Here is a 17,378-nt window from a genome sequence, read left to right as displayed (position 1 = left end):
TCCCTCCGGAGGACAGGCTTGGCTGTGGCCCCCACAAATGCCGCGGATCCCCCGATTCCCCTCTACTGCCTGTGCCCTTCTGAACCTTAAAGAGGAACTTTCCGTGTCAGGGATCAAAGTTCCTTCTTGAAAATCATCTAAATCCCTCTTGGAGGGTGGGATGGTCAGCAAGCCAGTCCTTCCCCGCCTCAGTTTCCCCTGTATAATAAGGGGCGTGGCTGCCGTGGAGGTCTCCCGTAGGCTGCTCCTTCCCGGTGACCCACTCCTGCAAGGCCTGCTGCCCACCTGAGCAGCTCCCGAGCGCGGCGGCCCACAACGTGTTCAGCCCCTGGTGCGCGTGGCGGGCGAGGGAGATGGGCCAGCGCCGCCTCAACGCGCCCTTGCGTCTGTCGGCACCAGGCAGGCAGCCCATCCTCCTCTTAGTTCTCTCTTCCCTAAGCCTGGACGCTCTGGCAGAGCAGGCGGCCCACCTGGGCCCGGCGGGAGTCGGTGGAGGCGCTGGCTTCCGGCTCCCCAGGCAACACCAGGGATGGTGGCATGGAAGGAAGGGGAAGTTAGAGGTGCCACGCGCCATTCCGGAGCCTCCGAGCGCCATCACGTCTGCAAGGAAAGGATCGTGCCCACCACCTCGGCCAGGGGTGGGGGACTGGCGAGGGGCGCTCGGCTGGGGCAGGAGAGGGTGCAGAAGATTCCGTCCCGACTTCTAGAAGATGGGTTCCAGCCTCTCTGTCTGTGGCCCGCGGGCGGGACGAGGAAGGGGGATCCAGGGGCCCGGGCGGGGACGGGGACGCCCCTTTCCCGGTACAGACAGGCGCACCGGGTTTTCACTCGACGTCGTTTCAGGCTAACGTGCCTCTAAAAAGCAGAGAGCGCGCGGTGGGAGGGTGCGCATTGGCTTCCCGCCGCCTCCCCTCGCAGCAAGCCTGGGAAGCCGAGCGCGGCCTGCGGACCGGGCTGCGGACACCAGGGGGCAGCACGGCCTTGAGGCCCTGGGAGGAGCAGCCCGGGAGCCGGAGCCGGGTGGGGCTGCGACGGCCGCGAGCGCCGCCTCGTTTCGGTGCGTTCCGGCCGTGTGGTTGCTGCTGCGACGCGGGTAGGACCAGGTCTTCCGGGGCCTTGAGTGCAGCTTGCGGAGTCGCCCCCTCCCCAAGTCTCCCACCCGGCGCTCTACGCTGGGCCCCAGCTGCGAATCCGAGTGCGGGTACGGGAGCCCACTGCCAAAGACACGGCCTCGTCCCAAACAAAGGCCAGGCCACTCCCAGGCCCAATTAAGCCACCCGCCTCCCCAGCCTGCCAGTCCCCATTGTCCCCGGGGTCGCCAATTAGCCCAGGCGCCCCGCGTCCTCGCCTGCTGCGGAGCCCCCAGGCCTCCTTAACCCTTCAGGGCCTATCGCGGGGAGCGGGGTGAGGTGGGCGCCCTGGACGGGCCCAGCCGGCATGGCGGGCGAGCGCCGAGGCGGTGGGAGCTGAGGGGTCGCCGCCAGTGACCTCGCTCGTCGCCGGGGGACCCTGCGTGTCCCAGGTGTGGGGGCTGAGAAGGCCCCGCGGGGTCACTGTGGGGCTGTGGGAGTCGCAGGGGAACCTGAGGACCGAGGCTGTGGGTGGGAGCTCCGTGAGACCCCTGGCGGCCAAACTTCCCGGATCCCGAGGCGCAGGGGGCCTCAGTTCCTCTGGGGTTACCGGGAAGAGGTCCCGGGCTGCGGTGGCCGGGCCTTGCCTTCTCCTGGGCGGTGGCTGCGGAGCAAGGGGTGTGTTCGGCCTCACGTGAACTCCCGGCTCGGGGACCCGGGACGGGACGTCTCCCTGAGTGTCAGAGACCGAGGTGTGAACTCCGCGCCTGCCTCCCTCCGGCTCCAAAATCCCATCCCCGCGTCCTCCCCTCCCTCACCGTCCTGGACCCCAGAAGCCGGAGCATCAGCCCGCCGAGGAGCGTCCAGCAGGGGCCCGAGCGCTCCGTGCCCTAGGAGCTGGGCAGCAGCCGAGAGGGGGACGCGTGCGCGCTTGGGGACAGGGCAAAGGGGAGTGCCTCCTCCAGGGAGCACCCTGGTGAGGCAGGCTGCTCCCCCCGCCCCCACCCCCGCGCACTGAAAGATTAGTGCCTCTGTCCGGGCACAGCGGGGCTCCTCTGCCCTTGGAGTTCCTTGCAGGCTCCCTGGAGCTGCAAATCGACCCCCACGTAAGTCGGTGGATCGGGGGACCCCGACCCCACTCCGAGAGTACCGAATTCCCAGAGCCGACGGCCGCCGCTCTTTACCTCCGCGCCAGTCGCTAGCTGGCCCGGGAGAGCCTGGAGCCCCCACACCCCGCAGACCGCGGCAACTCCCCACGGGCTCCACGAGATGGCGCTCCAGGCCAGGGGCCGGGCCACGGCCGCCCAGTCCGCGCAGGCTGGAGCTGGCGCTGGCGCTGACCGAGGGACCCACGGGGAAAATGGAGCGCAGGAGTGCCGCTCCGGCCGGGGGCTGGGGACGCCTGGACCGGAACTTCGGAAGCGGGGGTCGGGTCCTCTCCTCTTCTGCAGTGCCAACTCCCGGAGCGGTGAGGCCTGGCCGCCAACCCCGACCCGTCACCTTCTGCGTGCCCGTCTGGGCCAGGGCCCTCGGGAGTCCTCTCCGGCCTTGCCAGCTTCCTGGAAGCGGGACTGTGGCCTGGGATCCCCCGCGCCCGACTTGACGGTGCGTGCCTGGGGACTGACGGCCGCTCGGTAGTGCAGTACGCGCCCCGAAGGCCAGCGCTCTTTCCGCAGAGTTGCGCTCCTGCCTCTGCCTCCCCCGGGGCTGCCCACCTGGGTTCCCACCTCCCAAGGCTCAGGGGAGGCGCTGGGTCTGCCCTGTGCCCCCGGCAGGGCTGGCGTGGGGGAAAGGCGAGGGCGCCGGGGAGGGCCGACGACCTCCTCCACTTTGCAGTAGAAGGCCGCAAGGCCGCATGTGAGAGTCTGAGGCCCTGTGGTCCGGAAATGCCACAGCTCCAAGGATGCCAGGCATCTGCGGACCTGGAGTGGGGACACAAATCGGGCTTCCTAACCCGCCTCCCCCTCCTACCCAGCTCTTTCTCAATCCCGGCCCTCGGGGAGGGACACTAATGAAGTGATGATGGGTGAGCCGCAGACTTGCCCTGGGAAAGGGCGAAGGGCCCGGTCCTGAGCCCTGGATGACCCGGCCGGAAGCTGCGTCCCTGGGAGCAGCAAGGCTGACTCAGGGCCAGAGTCCTGGAGACCAGGCCAAGGCCAGCCAGGTGTGCCAGGGGCCGCTGGTGAGGCAGGGAATTCTGGCGTGTGAACAGTGACCGGGCCGAGAGGGTGACCCGAGGTGCTGCCGGCCCGTTTGCTCTTGAACGGAGTGCCCTCGGCCCCAGCCTGCAGGAGCTATTGTCCTCCACTGCACACCTAGCTCTGTGCTCTCCTTTCTAACTCGGTTCTCAGGGCGGAGCGGGCAGTCGGGGTGCTGATCTCCATTTCACAGAGGAGAAAACCAAGGCTTGGACCCACCCAAGGCTGCAGGGTTGCTAAGAAGTAGACCACAGGGTCACACCGAGGTCTGGCTGACCCCACGCATGGGTTGCTCTGTCCGGGAGCCCCGAGGGTTCCTGCTCTGCAGCCCCTAGGCCTCAGAGTCTCCGTCCGGCCTCGCGGGAGGCAGTCTCGGGGCTGGTCTTTGGTTAGCCTTGGACTAGCTGCTCAGTTCTTTCTTGTCTACCCCTGCAGGCTGCGGCTCCCACCACTGTCCGAATTTGCCCACAGTGGGTCAGGTTTTAGGACTGCTATCTTGTGTTCTGGGACACCTCTGAATTCTGAACAAGTTACCCAGTGGGTCACCCCCCCACACCCACACACCCCACAGACAATGCCTGGCACATGACCCAGGCATGGGCACACCAGCACCTACCCCACACACACACACAGATGTCCACACACCCTCCCTGCCCACACACACACTCGGTGCACATACAGAGAAACATACTTCGACACACACCAGCGCACAACACCAGCATGCGGAATGCCTGCACGAAGACCCCCGTGCAGAAGCCAGGGTTACTGTCAAGGCTCTGAGGCTCCCTCTTGTCTCTGATTGGCTGGGGCCAAGCCTTGCCCCGGTCCACCCCTACGCGCGGCCATGCCCCGTCTTTGGAGGGGATGTGTTTGTTTAAGGTTTCCTCCTTCTCTTCAAGGGGGGCTGTTGTCCGTTTGACTCATGGCTGGGTCCCCAGAGCTGACACTGCTTAACACATGGAAGTGGCAGGGGAAGCGTTTGCTGAATGAATGAATGAATGAATGAGAAGCAGGGCTCACACCTGTCCCTCCAGGGTTCTCCCACACAGGCTCTCGCCTGGAAGCCCCTGCCCCATGTCCATCTGGGGTCTGCTGCAGAGAGCGCCAGAGGGCCGTGGGTGGGCCTCAGCCCAGCCGAGGGCCCTCCTCTGTGTGTCCTGCCTGAGGACTGGCCTCTAGAAGTTTCCAGCCCTTCCCGGCTGCCCCTCTAACTGCTGTGCTGGGTGATTCTCTGTTCCCCAGGTGGTCTGTACCGGCTGGCCTCTGCGGCCTCAGCCTGGCCCACTCTCCAGGCCAGGGCTCTCTGTCCCTGACCCTTGGGGGGGCCTCCTCGCATGCCTACTATCCACTGTTCCCTGTGCAGCAGAGAACATTCCTGCCACAGGCTTTCTACCGCTCTGGGGTCAAGTGCACACTGCTCTGGCAGTGGGGCCTGCATGGGGCCTGCCTCTGGCCACCCACCTGCCTCCCATCCCAGGGCACCACCGCACTGGCCAGCTCCAGGGTAATCCTGGTGACCTTGCCTCAGGGCCTGCTCGTCCCTCCACCTGCAACACCCTTTCCTGCCTTCCTTCAAAACTCAGCCCACTGGCTGCTTCTCCAGGGCGCTCCTCGTTGGCACTCCGCCCTCTTGGGTGAGGTGCAGTCAGTGATGGAGGGATCTGGGGTCAGCTTCCCACCTCTGGCCCCCTCCCCCGCGGAGATTCTAGCACCTAGCTCACGGGCTTGGGTGCGCTGTTTCCTGCCCCTTCAGAGGGTGACCTGGAGGTGCTATTCTCGTTGGCCCAGAGGCAGAGCCGGGGTTGATCCTGCCAGGGAGGGGTGACCCTTCCTGCCCCGAAAGATACCCTTCTGGGGTGACAAGCTGGCTGAGTCCTAGGAATCCCGCCTAGACTGCGGGGAAGGGTTAGACCAGGGGTGGCCGAAGGGGGCCCATGACTTGGGGCTGGGAGGTCTGTGACTGAGCTGCCGCAAGGAGAGCCAGAGGGAAGGCACAGCAGTGCGCACGCGCTGGGGGGGCCTCCTGCGGGTAACCTGCCCCCAGGGAGGGGCGTGCGTTGCTTGCAGAACCGTGTTTGCCTGGGTCCCTTCTGCTACCCAGGGGCCAGTGAGCTGCATGGGCCGCGCAGGCAGTGGCTCCTTCCCACCGCTAGGTGGGGGTCTGGAGTCGGTCAGACCTGGAGTCTGGGCGTCGGGCGGCGGCGCGGAGCCCCGGCCCCTGCCGCCGGGCGGATTTAAGGCAGGGCGCCCGCCGGCCTGGCTGGCTGTCTCCAGGGTTCCGCCCGCTCTGCGGGTCTCCACGGTCGTGCTTGGCGAGGTCCTGCTGCCGGGAAATAACGTGCAGGGAAGTGAGTGAAAGCGTGGACTTTGTGCAACCAGAGACACCTGGGTTCAGAGCCCAGCTGTGCGGCTTCAGCCCTCGAGCCTGAAGTTTCCCTACCTGTGAAGTGACCTGCAGAGGGCTGGGCCGCCGCCCGGCGCGGGGTGGGCCGCGAGCCTACTGTGTTCTGTGACCCCTTTGGTTTCACAGCGGACTGGGCAGCGTCCCCACCTGTCCGGTCCAACACCCCTCCCAGCTCCCTCCTCCCGGAGCTCCGTGAGGTCCCAGGGGAGCGCTGAGCGAGGCAGGCACCTCCCAGGGTTGCCCCAGACAGTGACACAGTGAGTCCTCGAGAGGTGGGAAGCAAGGGCTGTGGGCTGTCACCTCCCCTCCTGTCCCCAGGGTGTCTCCTCCTGCTAGTGTCTCCTCCGTCCGGTAACGCCCCTCTCTGCGGGCACCGGCTCACGGGCCAGGGACTGGGGCCCGGAACAGGTTCCTGCCACAGCTGGGTTGCTTAAGGTGCTGTGAGAACGCTGACAAGATGGAGGAGCATTCCCAGCCCCAGGGGCCGGAGCCTGGGGGTCGTGTGGGCAAGGGGACACTGTCCCCAGCTTAGGATAATGTGTGAGCTCTGCCTGCATCAGGAGGCTCTCTCAGGGAGGCCTGAGTGCCGTCCGGGAGGGTGGAGGGTGGAGGGGCTGGGTTGGGGAGGAGAGACACTGACTCCTTGCAGGGCCTCCTTTGGAGTCGCAAGCCCCAGCCTCCCTGGCCTGGCCACTCGGGGGCGGCGGTGGCAGGGCCTGTGTCTAGTCCAGCCTGTCCTGAGCTGGGCTGTGGGCCCGCAGGTTCATGTCCTCTTGAGAGGGGCGTCACGTCACCACCCCACCACCTCTGCAGGTGAGGAGGGAACTGCTGTGGGGCTGGGAGCCCAGAGGCCTCAGTTTCCAGTGCTCTCCCGGGTCAGTTTTCCAGGGACAACAACATGGAAAGAGGCAGGGGCACAAACGGCCTCACTTGTCTGAACAGAGCCCGGGGGTTGCTCTTTTCCCTCCAACACTTCGTGTCTGAGGCTTTCTGGCCGGCAATGCCCCCCCCCCCAGTGCCTCCCACAGGGCCGAGTCTGGTGCAGTTTCCCCCTCCCCAACAGTGCCATCTTCAGGAGTGCCATGCGCTGCCCTTGGCCTTGCCTTGCCTTTGCAGGTGTCAAGGCTGGGCCCTGCCCTGGGCTGAACCTGAGCCTCAGGCTGGTTTGGGGTTTCAGTGTGGCTTGTCCTCAGGCCCTGCTCCCTGACCCCAGAGATGCCCAGGGCTCCCCAGGCCCTCCTGGACAGCACCCCTGCATTCCAGACCTTCTGCACCCCACACCCGCTCCTCCCTGCTGGAAACTCACCTGCACCAGGCCCCTCCCTCAGGGCTTGCCTGACTCCCCAGGTGCTCTGCTTGCTGCCTCCATCAGCACCATGGGGACCAGACTGATCTTGGGCAACATCTCTGCCATCACACAGAGGCATTATCCCTCTCCCCACTCCCCAGCCAGGCTGGGGGATGATTTCCCTTCCCTCCCATTCACAGGCAGGGAAAACCGGATCTGAGAGAGTCCAGGGCAGGCTCTGTGTGTGTGTGGGGGGGGGCATGAAGGATCAGCCTGGGAAGGGGAGCATGGGGCTTGGCACTGTTCTAAGTCATCCTCTTCTTGGTTCAGGTGTTCCCGCCGCTCCCCCACAGAGGTCACACCTACCATTTCTTGCAGCCTGCCAGTCACTTAGTCACTCTCTTCCTGGCTCCTCCCCTTCTTTCTGACCCTGGGCAAGGCCCTCTCACCCCCTCTGCTCGCTCCTCCTGCCTCCCTCTGTTGTCCCTGTTAGCATCTGACGTGCTGTGACTGCCCTACTTACTTATCTGTGGGCATTGTGTCTCCTCACTGGCCTGTGAGAGCTGTTTTGTTCACTGTTGCTTCGTTGCTGCTAGAACACGGCCTGGCTTGCGGCAGGTGCTCAGTGAAGCTCTGCTGGGTGACACACAAATACAGACACACAGGGCGTTGTGCTGGGAGCAGAGGGAGGTGGACCAAGGGTCAGGGAAGAGCCCTCACGGTGCCCTCCCCACCTGCCACAGCTGCTGTGGAGGCTGGGCCCGCACCCCCCCACCCGTGCCCTCCCCGCGGCAGAGGAGGGGCACCTGCCTTCCCCCTTCAGCTAGGCGGGGAGTGAGGCAAACTTGGCTGTGCAGCCGCTTGGACAGTCCCTGCGGCAGACAGGACGCCAGCTGAGCCCAGGGAGTTAAAGGCAGCAGTTGGTCCCCAGTGGTTCCCACTTGAGGAATGAGGGCCAGGCCACCCCAGCCGCCCCAGGGGGTTTATGGCCTCTCCTCAGCCGGCCTCTGGGTTCCTAGTCAGGAATCCTCCAGAAATGCAGCTCAAGCTAAAGGGAAATAGCAGCTCCTTGGCTCACAACTTAGCTGGAGAGAGCAGGCGAGGGGACAGCCGGCGGTTAATCCGTGGCTTGAGGCAGCTGCATCCCATATCAGAGGGCCTGGGTTCAAGTCCCAGCTCTGCTTCCGATTCCAGCTTCCTGCTCATCCATCTTCTGGGAGGCAGCAGATGGTGGCTCAACTACTTGGGTCCCTGCGACTCACATGGGAAACCCTGATGGAGTTCCAGTCTCCTGACTTTTACCTGTCCCAGCCCTGGCTGTTACAGCCTTTTGGGGGGTGAACCAGCAGATGGAAGATCTCTCTGTCTCTTTTTCCTTCTCTTTTCCCTTAAGATAAAATGAAAATAAATAAATAAAAACTTGAAAAATGAAGTTTCTGCACAGCAAAGCAAACATTCAAGAGAGTGAAGAGCCAAAGTGCAGAATGAGGGGAGTATTCACAAGCTATGCACCTAATCGGGGTTAATATCCATAATATAGAAGGAACTCAAATAACTCAACTGCAAAGAAATAACCAATCTAAATGATCCACTTTAACAATAGGCAGTAGATCTAAACAGACATTTCTCAAAGGAAGACACACAAATGCAACAGAAAAATGCTCAGTGTCACTCATCAACAGGGAGATGCAAATCAAAGCTACAATGAGACATTCACTTCAGTTAGACCAGCTATTAGCAAAAAGACAAAAGATAACAAGTCCTGGTGAGGATGTGGAGCAAAGGGGTCCTTGCACATGGCTGGTAGGAATGTAAAAGTACAGCCATTATGGAAATCAGCGTGGAAGTTCCTCAAAAAACTGAAAATAGAATGGCCATATGATCCAGCAATCCCACTCCTGGGTCTGCAATCCAAGGGAAATGAAATGGGTGTGTTGAAGAGACAGCTGCATTCCCATGTGTGTTGTAGCACTGTCCCCAGTAGACAAGAAATGGAAACAGCCTAAGTGTGCATCCACCGACGAAAGGGTTCAGAAAATGTGGCGCATGGGCCTGGTGGGAGACTACTCACCGTCAAAAAGATGCTATTGTGTTCACAACAGCACGGCTGCAACTGGACCTCATTACATTAAGTGAAATAGGTGAAGCGCAGAAAGACAAGTGTCATGTGATCTCTCACATATATGAAGTCTAAAATGAAAGTGATCTTGGGGCCGGTGCCATGGCGCAGTAGGTTAATCCTCTGCCTGCGGCGCCAGCATCCCATATGGATGCTGGTTCTCGTCTTGGCTGCTCCTCTTCCAATCCAGCTCTCTGCTGTGGCCTGGGAAAGCAGTAGAAGATGGCCCAAGTGCTTGGGCACCGGCACCCGCATGGGAGACCAGGAAGAAGCCCCTGACTCCTGGCTTTGGATTGGCGCAGCTCCAGCAGTTGCAGCCATTTGGGAGTGAACCAACGGATGGAAGACCTTTCTCCCTCTCTCTCTCTCACTGTCTGTAACTCTACCTCTCAAATAAATAAATAAAATCTTTAAAAGAATTAAAATGAAATGAAAGTGATCTTAAAGGCTGAAAGTATTATGATCGTTACCAGTGGGTGGAGAGGGAAGTGGAGATAGAGGGCCAGGGAAAGGTTGATTACAGGCACTAAATACAGCTAAGGGTAAGAAATTTGGGGCCCCATTGCGCAGTAGGGGGACTACAGATAACATTAATGCACTTTGTGTTTCTCTATCCAAAAAAGCCTAGAAGGTAGGATTTTGGATATTTTGACCATAAGAAATGTTAAAGTTTGAGGAGATAGATACGCTTATCTTGATTAGGCAGCATACCATGTACACATGTATCAAAACTGCACATAGTGCCCCACTGTACAATTTTTATGTGTCTTAAAACATTTTCATTTAAAAAATACAGAAAAAAGGCTCATATTCTTCTGGTAGGAGTGAGTGGCATGCAGGTTGGAATTTAGTTCCTGCTTGATCCCTCCACCCCGAAAGGTGCACCTGGGCTGTGAAAAACCTATGCTAACTGGGTGTGGTGTCTGTGGCCTGTATTCTATAGTTCAGTCTGTGTCTGGCCAATCCAAATCATTTTGGGTCTCCATTCCATTATTTCACGTATTTGCCATCCCTGCCAGTTTTGTGAGACGTACTGAGCTGATAGGCCAGCTTCCACACCACTTGAGACCAGCTGGGCCCGGTGTGAGGCTCCGCTGTGGACACCTGCTGCCGCATTTGCACTGGCCTGCTGGCCGTCACTCGGTGCAACTGTCAACTGCCATTGGTCCTTGTTGTGTCCCTGGAATGACACTGTGATGCCATCGCCTGCCTCTGCCCTCACTGGTCTTCTCGACCCTTTCTGACTTTGTTCACAAAGATTTCATGACAACTGGATCAAAAGCTTTTCTGAATTCTGAATAGACTTCCACCTTCCAGGCTGGGTTTCCAGCCACAAGAGATTTGCCACTACTTTCACTCACCTTGGTCTTTGAATGGGTGAGGGAGTGCAGGGCAGTGGTGTTCAAATCTGGGCATGCTCGGAGCACCCAGGGGTGACTTCTGGGCTCCACCCACAGGGTTTCAGTGCAGCAGATCTGGGGGTGCAGCTGAGGATTTGCATTTCTAGAAAGTTCTGAGGTGATGTTCACTGTGAGAATCACCAGCGTACGAGGAGAAGAGTAAATGTCCTGGAGTCAGACCATAACCTGTTTGAGCCTTGTTGTCTGCAGATAACTGTTCCACCTCACAGGCCAGCTGTCAGTGAAAAAGTCATGAAAAAAGCACTCACTTGGTATCCAGTGCATTGAGACTGACAACTATTGGCGCTGGCATGGGCGCGCCTGCTGACGCACCTGTGCTGGCTGCGCTTGTAAACTCCCTGCAGAGCTTTGCTGAGTAACTCAGCTGCACACTGGAGAGGGGCTGTCCTTGGCTGGCGTCAGCTTTTCTGGTGCTGACCTGGAAAATGGGTAAATTTCAAAACTGATCACCTGAAGGAAGCAGACTGATTGGATAAAAAGGTGTAGGAGAAGAGAACAAATACTTAGGGGAGGGAGGATGGACTGAACTGGAGAGGACCCCCCTGACTGCTGCTCCCTCTTTGCCTCCTGCCCTGTCCTTTGTGGTGCTATCAGTGCTGCACTTTCCATAGCCCATTCCTAGACCCCAAGCCAAGAAGAGGGTGCCAGCCCCAGGCTGGCTCTGGGCAGGGCAAGTCTCATGCTGGCAACCACTTAGCTCCAGGCCTCTTGCCCTAGTCTTTTTTTTTTTTTTAAGGTTTTTTTGTTTGTTTGTTTGAAACAGAATGATAGAGAAAGGGAGAGAGAGGGATCTCCTCAAATGGGCACAACAGCTGGGGCTGGGCAAAGCTGAAGCCAGGAGTCTAGAGCTCAGTCCAGGTCTCCCATGAACGTCGTAGGAACCCAAGTGGAAGGAACCTCCCAGGTGCATTAGCAGGAAGCTGAGTCAGAGGCAGGGAAACCAGGACTGAATCCCAGGAACTGTGACATGGGCTGTGGGCATCTCAAACAGTGGCTTCAATCGTTATACAATAGTACCTGCCCCTCTTTTCAAAAATTTTATTTCCATTTTACTTGAAAGGCAGAGAGAGAGAGATACAGAGATGTAGAGAGTTCTACCAACTATTGATTCACTCCCCAAATGCCCACAATAGCTATTGCTGGGCCAGGCCAAAGGCAGGATCCTGGAACTCAGTCTGGGTCTCCCGTTTGGTAGCAAGAACCCAATTGCCTAAGCTGCCTCCTAGGTTCTGCATTAGCAGAAAATTGGAATTGAGAGCAGAGCCAGGACTTGAACCCAGGCATCCCACATCCAGTATGGGATGTGGGAGTCTCAAGTGGCATTTTAACCACTGCGTCAACACTCGCCCCAGTGGTGCCAAGTTTGAGAAAGCGGCTCTGCTCTCCGATGCTGTATTTCTGCCCGCCTCCCCCTGGTATTATTACTGGCACTGGTTTGACCTTATCCCTACCTTGCTTCCGGCCTTGCTGTTGTGGTCAGAGGGGAGTAGCGTGGGCCCCCTCAGCTCTCTGCTTCTTCCTCTTTTGTTGGCAGATGCAAAGAGACAACTGGCTTTGAAGAGGTACCTAGGTACCAACCCAGGCCTGGCAAGAGACAGGGTGAGTATCCTCCAGGAAGAGACCAGAGCCCGAGAGAGAATGCAGCAAGGGTGTGTGGAAGGAACACTGGATAGAGAGTAAGAGGCTCAAGTCCTAGCCCTGTGACTCTGCCTCAAGCTTGGCCACTTAACCTCCCTGCCTCAGTTTCCTCCTCTGTATATTGGGCGCGGATTCCTTAACCCCTCATAGGGTTGTTCTGAGGGTCAGGGGAGATGAAAGAAGGGGCGGGGTGGTGGAAAGCACAAATGACAGGCAGCACACCCAGACAGCTCCTGCTGTGCAGGCCAACACAGGAGCTTCCCAGGTAGGCTGAGAACACAACAAACCTCGGGGACACTCGCTCTGGTTCCAGGGTCCTGCAAACAACCAGGCATGGCTGCAGCACAGAAGTGGAGTAGAGAGAAAAATGGTTCTGGGCAGCAGCTGGGGACTTCCTCTGTGGACGCTGCTGTCTTTCTGTAGTGCTCAGCCAGAGAGAGCAGCAGGTGCATCTGAGCCTGCACGCGCACTCACGCAGTCTGGGCTGTGGAGTTAGTGCAGGGAGAGGTGTGAGAGCAGGTGCCAGTGTGCCTCACACACTTGGCCAAAACCAGATTGGTCAGACCAGATTGGTCAGCAGTGTAGTCTTGAGGACTAATGAAAGCTGGCTTCTGCAGCTGCTGTTTGCAAAGCATTTGTATTTTTCATTACCTGTGAATAACTTTCACAACCTTCACATGTCTTTAGGCATCACTGTGCATTTTTTCAAAGTGTTTCAACTCTATTTTTAAAGATTTATTTATTTGAAAGAGTTACAGAGAGAGGGACAGAGAGAGAGAGAGACAGAGACAGAGACAGAGAAAGAGAGAGATTAGTCCACGGGTACACGCCCCAGATGGCCACAATGGCCAGGACCGGGCCAGGCTGAAGCCAAGAACCAGGAGCTTCTTCTGGGTCTCCCACGTGGGTGCAGGGACCTAAGCACTTGCGCCATCCTCCACTGCTTTCCCAGGCCATTAGCAGGAAGCAAGACCAGAAGGGGAGCAGCTTGGACTCAAACTGGCACCCATATGGGATGCCGACTTTGCAGGTGGCAGCTTTACCTGCTATACCACAATACCATCCCCCAAAATGTATTTTTTTTAAAAAAAAAAATGTATTTTATTCATTTGAAAGACAGATAGACACAGAAAGTTCCCATCTGCTGGTTCACTCCCCAGTGCCCAGGAGACAGGAACTCAGTCCAGGTTTCCCACCTGGGTGGAAGAGACCCAACCACTTGAGCCATCGCCTGCTGCCTCCCAGGGTGTGTGTTAGCGGTAAGCTAGAATCAGGAGCAGAGATGGGACTCAAACAGCACTTTCTCCTGTGCACTCCGATAAGAGATGTCGGTGTCTTAACTGCTTGGCTGAACACCTGCCCCTTTACTTTTTTTTTTAAGATTTATTTATTTATTTGAAAGGCAGAGTTACAGAGAGGCAGAGGCAGAGAGAGAAAGAGAGAGAGAGAGAGAGAGAGAGAGAGAGAGAATGAGAATATGAGAATCTTTCCTCTGCTGTTTCACTCCTCAAATGGCTGCAACAGCTGGAGCTGGGCTGATCCAAAGCCAGGAGCCTGGGGCTTCTTCCGGGTCTCCCATGTGGGTGCAGGGGCCCAAGCAGGGACTTCTTAAGCTGCTTTCCCAGGGGCATCAGCAGGGAGCTGAATGGGAAGAGGAGCAGCTGGGTCTCGAACAGGCGCCCATATGAAATGCCGACAGGGATGCTGACACTAGGCGGCTGCTTTACCTGCTATGCCACAGTGCTGACCCCATCCCTAAAAAAAACTAAAGGTTTTTAACTTTAATTTTTTTTACCTAGTTATTTGTCTATGTTGAATCAATTAGCAAAAATCTGAAATAACCAGAATGCCCAACATTAAAGCATTTATTAGAATGAATGAAAATGTATCATCAAGAATTTGTGGGAACAAACTAGATGCACACACACAGAGTTATGAATAAAGAACTATTGTCAAAGACTGCATTATGATAAATCAGAGGCCAGCACTGTGGCATAGTGGGTTAAGCTGCCGCCTGTGGTGCCAGCATCTTTTGTGGATGCTAGTTCAAGTCCTGGCTGCTCTACTTCTGAAGCAGCTCCCTGCTAATGCACCTGCGAAAGCTGCAGAAGATGCAAGTGCTTGGGTCCCTGCACCCACGTGGGAGACCCAGAAGAAGCTCCTGATTCCTGCCTTCAGCTTGGCCCAACCCCAGCTGTTGTGGCCATCTGGGGAGTGAACCAGTGGATGGAAGACCTCTCTCTCCCTGTCTTCTCCTCTCTCTCTCTATAACTCGGCCTTTCAAATAAATAAAATAAATAAAAAAAGAGAGAGAGATAAATCAGAAGAGTTGCAAACTCAAGTACTAAAGCCTTGTGTGTGTGTGTGTGTGTGTGTGTGTCTGTAATTATATTCAGAGGAGACAGACGGTGGGTGTTAGTCATATCTGCTGCCCAGAAGTTGGGGAGAGGCCCGACCCCTCCCACCAGCCCCTTTACCTCGGTTTTCTGCTTTGTGAGCCGTGCACAGCATTGATGTGCTGTCAGAGAAACACTGCCGCCTGCAGAGAGCGCCCCTACTGGCCAACGCTGGAACAGCTTTAGCAACGTAATAAATAACATGCTATTGGATTACCACCCGAAGTATAACATATGTATCTATGAGGTGGTTACAGTGATATAAACAAACTCATGGCAGAGAACGGACCATTCTGTGACGAGGTCCCAGTATTTATGCCCATGCTCCGTGCTGAAGGAGGTGGAGTGGCACACCGCACTCCGGAAGCGTGGGCAGCGTGTAGTGACCTCCTTGCAGCTACCGCAGCGTGCGGGCGTGTGGGTGTGTGCGACTACAGCGGACACCTGGCCAATGCCAGCTCGCTCAGGTGGTCAGTGGTGGCATCCTGATGACGGGTGCTTGTGACGCGAGGTGATGATAGTGACACTTCTCGTCCAGGTCCTTCCTCCTCAAACCCACAACTCCATCCTGATCGGAGGAAAAGCCCAGCAACCCCAGTTGAGGGACGTTCTACAAAACGCGGGGACAGTGTTCCTTAACAACATCACGGCCGTCAGAAGTGGGGAGAATCTGAGACTGTCACAGCCCGGGAGAGGCTGAGGAGACCCGGTGACGGAATGTCACATGGGGTCCTGGACGGGATCTGGGAGCTGAAAAGGGCAGGAGGGAAGAACCAAAGACATCCGGGAGAACTGAGGACCGCAGAGGAGACGGCCCAGCCGCTGCCGCAGGAGTGGGCAACAGGAGGAGGAGGGTGTGAGGGATGCCGGGAGTGTATGCTCTGTCTCTGCGGCCTGTCTGTGAATCTTTCCAAAATGAAAAGCTTGCTTGAAAAGTGGACAACGGTGTCTATATTATGTTGTTGCATTCAGTAAGGGAATTTATACCAAGTATTTTGAACACTGGCATTTGTGTTTAATATTAGCTATTTTTTTATCATGAGCATCCTTGTTTGTATTTTCCTTATTAAAATAACAATATGCATTTACTACAGAAAAATTTACAAATGAGCCAAAGAAAAACACAAGCCAAAGAAGAACAAAGGGCACCCTGCCCCCTTCCAGACAACTCCTGGGCACACCTTGCTGTGGATCCCTGCAGAGGTGTAATTAATTTTTTATAAGGCTTGGATTACACCACACATACAGTTTGGTAAGTGGCCGTAATTTATCTAAGTAGCCCCATAAAATCACTTGACATTTAGCTGTTCCAATTCTTTGCTCTTACAAATAGGCAAGAAAACAAGTAATAAACTAATGTTAATTATGGAGAGAAAAAGGAAACCCTGAAAAATGACAGAAACTGGACACCCGTGCTTAATTGTGCAGAGACGGTGATAATCAGATAACTCATCTGAAAATGTGATGACTGATGACTGGCTTGTTTGACCCTGGATCAGTTTTGTTTCTTATTTTCAAAAAGCTGTAAAATTAAAAGGAAAAAGAAAAGAATTCACAAAAATTAAAAATTTCATTTATTTTGACAGTGGAACTGGTAGAAGATGCGTTTGTTCAATGTAATTAGGGTAGGCGTTTCCTGTTCTTTTAAATTTTATTTATTTGCTTTTAAAATATAATTCTGTTCTCTCTTTTTAAAGTTTTATTTATTTATTTGAAAGGCAGAGTTACAGATAGGCAGAGAGAGAGAGAGAGAGAGAGGTCTTCCTTCCAATGGTTCATTCCCCAAATGGCTACAATGGCTGGAGCTGAGTTGATCTGAAGCCAGGAGCCAGGATCCTTTTCTGGGTCTTCCACGCGGATGCAGGGGCCCAAGCACTTGGGCCATCTTCTACTGCTTTCCCAGGCCACAGCAGAGAGCTGGATTGGAAGAGGAGCAGCCAGGACTTGAACTGGCACCCGTGTGGGATGCCGGCACTGTAGGTGGTGGTTCTACCCGGTATGCCACAGCACTGGCCTCTAATTCTGTTCTTTTAAAATTCGTTGGTTTTATTTTTATTTGAAATAGAGAGGGAGAGAGTCAGAGAAACAGAGAAAGAGACACAGAGAATAGATCTTCTGTCTGCTGGTTCACTCCCTAAATGCCGGCAATATCAGAGACTGGGCCAGGTCAAAGCCAGGAGCCAGTGACTCCATCTGGGTCTCACACAGGTGTCAGGGACGCAGCTGCTTGAGCCATCACCTGCTGCATCCCAGGCTGTGCACTGGCAGGAAGTGGATTAGAAATGGAGTAGCCGGGTCTTGCTCCAGACACTGATATGGGATGAGGAAGTTCCAAACCTTAACTCCTGTATCAAATGCCCACCCTGCTACCTGTTGTTATCCCTAGTCTTGTAAACTTTCATCTTGTAAAAGTTGTGTGTGTTTAAAGTTCACAACTTGATGGTTTGATAGATGTCGTGAAGTAGTCACTGCAATAGAGCTAATTACCATATCCGCCACCTAATGGGGTGCCCCTTGTTGCTCCTGGTGGGGAGAATATTAGGACCCATGTACTCTGTCTCTTTTTTCAATCTTGGTCTCCCCCCCCTTTTTTTAAAGTAAAGATTTATGTATTTATTGGAAAGGCAGAGATACAGGGAGAGAAGAGGAGAGAGGGAGAGAGAAAGATCCTCTATCTGCTAGTTCACCCCCCAAATAGCCACTATGGCCACAGCTGGGCCAGGCCAAAGCCAGGAGCCAGGAGCTTCCTCTAGGTCTCCTACGTGGGTGCCGAGTCCCAAGGACTGCTGCTTTTCCAGGTGCATCAGCGGGGAGCTGGCTCACAAGTGGAGCAGCTGGGATTCA

General features: G+C 56.3%; 1 long non-coding RNA gene across 4 annotated transcripts; it reads left to right on the top strand.

Annotated features, from left to right (window-relative positions):
* Window positions 1–751: 751 nt before the first annotated feature.
* LOC149121183 (uncharacterized) lies at window positions 752–16,142 on the top strand. 4 transcript variants are annotated; one of them, XR_016224363.1, is made up of 4 exons: window positions 752–1,093; window positions 12,035–12,099; window positions 15,629–15,786; window positions 15,868–16,142. It is a non-coding gene; the product is annotated as an uncharacterized LOC149121183 (long non-coding RNA). The 4 variants fall into 4 exon arrangements; XR_016224361.1 differs by having other exon boundaries at window positions 752–1,201; XR_016224360.1 differs by having other exon boundaries at window positions 752–1,201; window positions 15,073–15,786.
* Window positions 16,143–17,378: the final 1,236 nt, after the last annotated feature.

This window comes from Oryctolagus cuniculus, chromosome 17 (assembly GCF_051225735.1).
Source record: "Oryctolagus cuniculus isolate XC-2025 breed Fujian yellow rabbit chromosome 17, ASM5122573v1, whole genome shotgun sequence".
In the NCBI taxonomy this organism is placed as follows: Eukaryota; Metazoa; Chordata; class Mammalia; order Lagomorpha; family Leporidae; genus Oryctolagus; species Oryctolagus cuniculus.
This window is presented reverse-complemented; position numbering and strand designations above follow the sequence as displayed.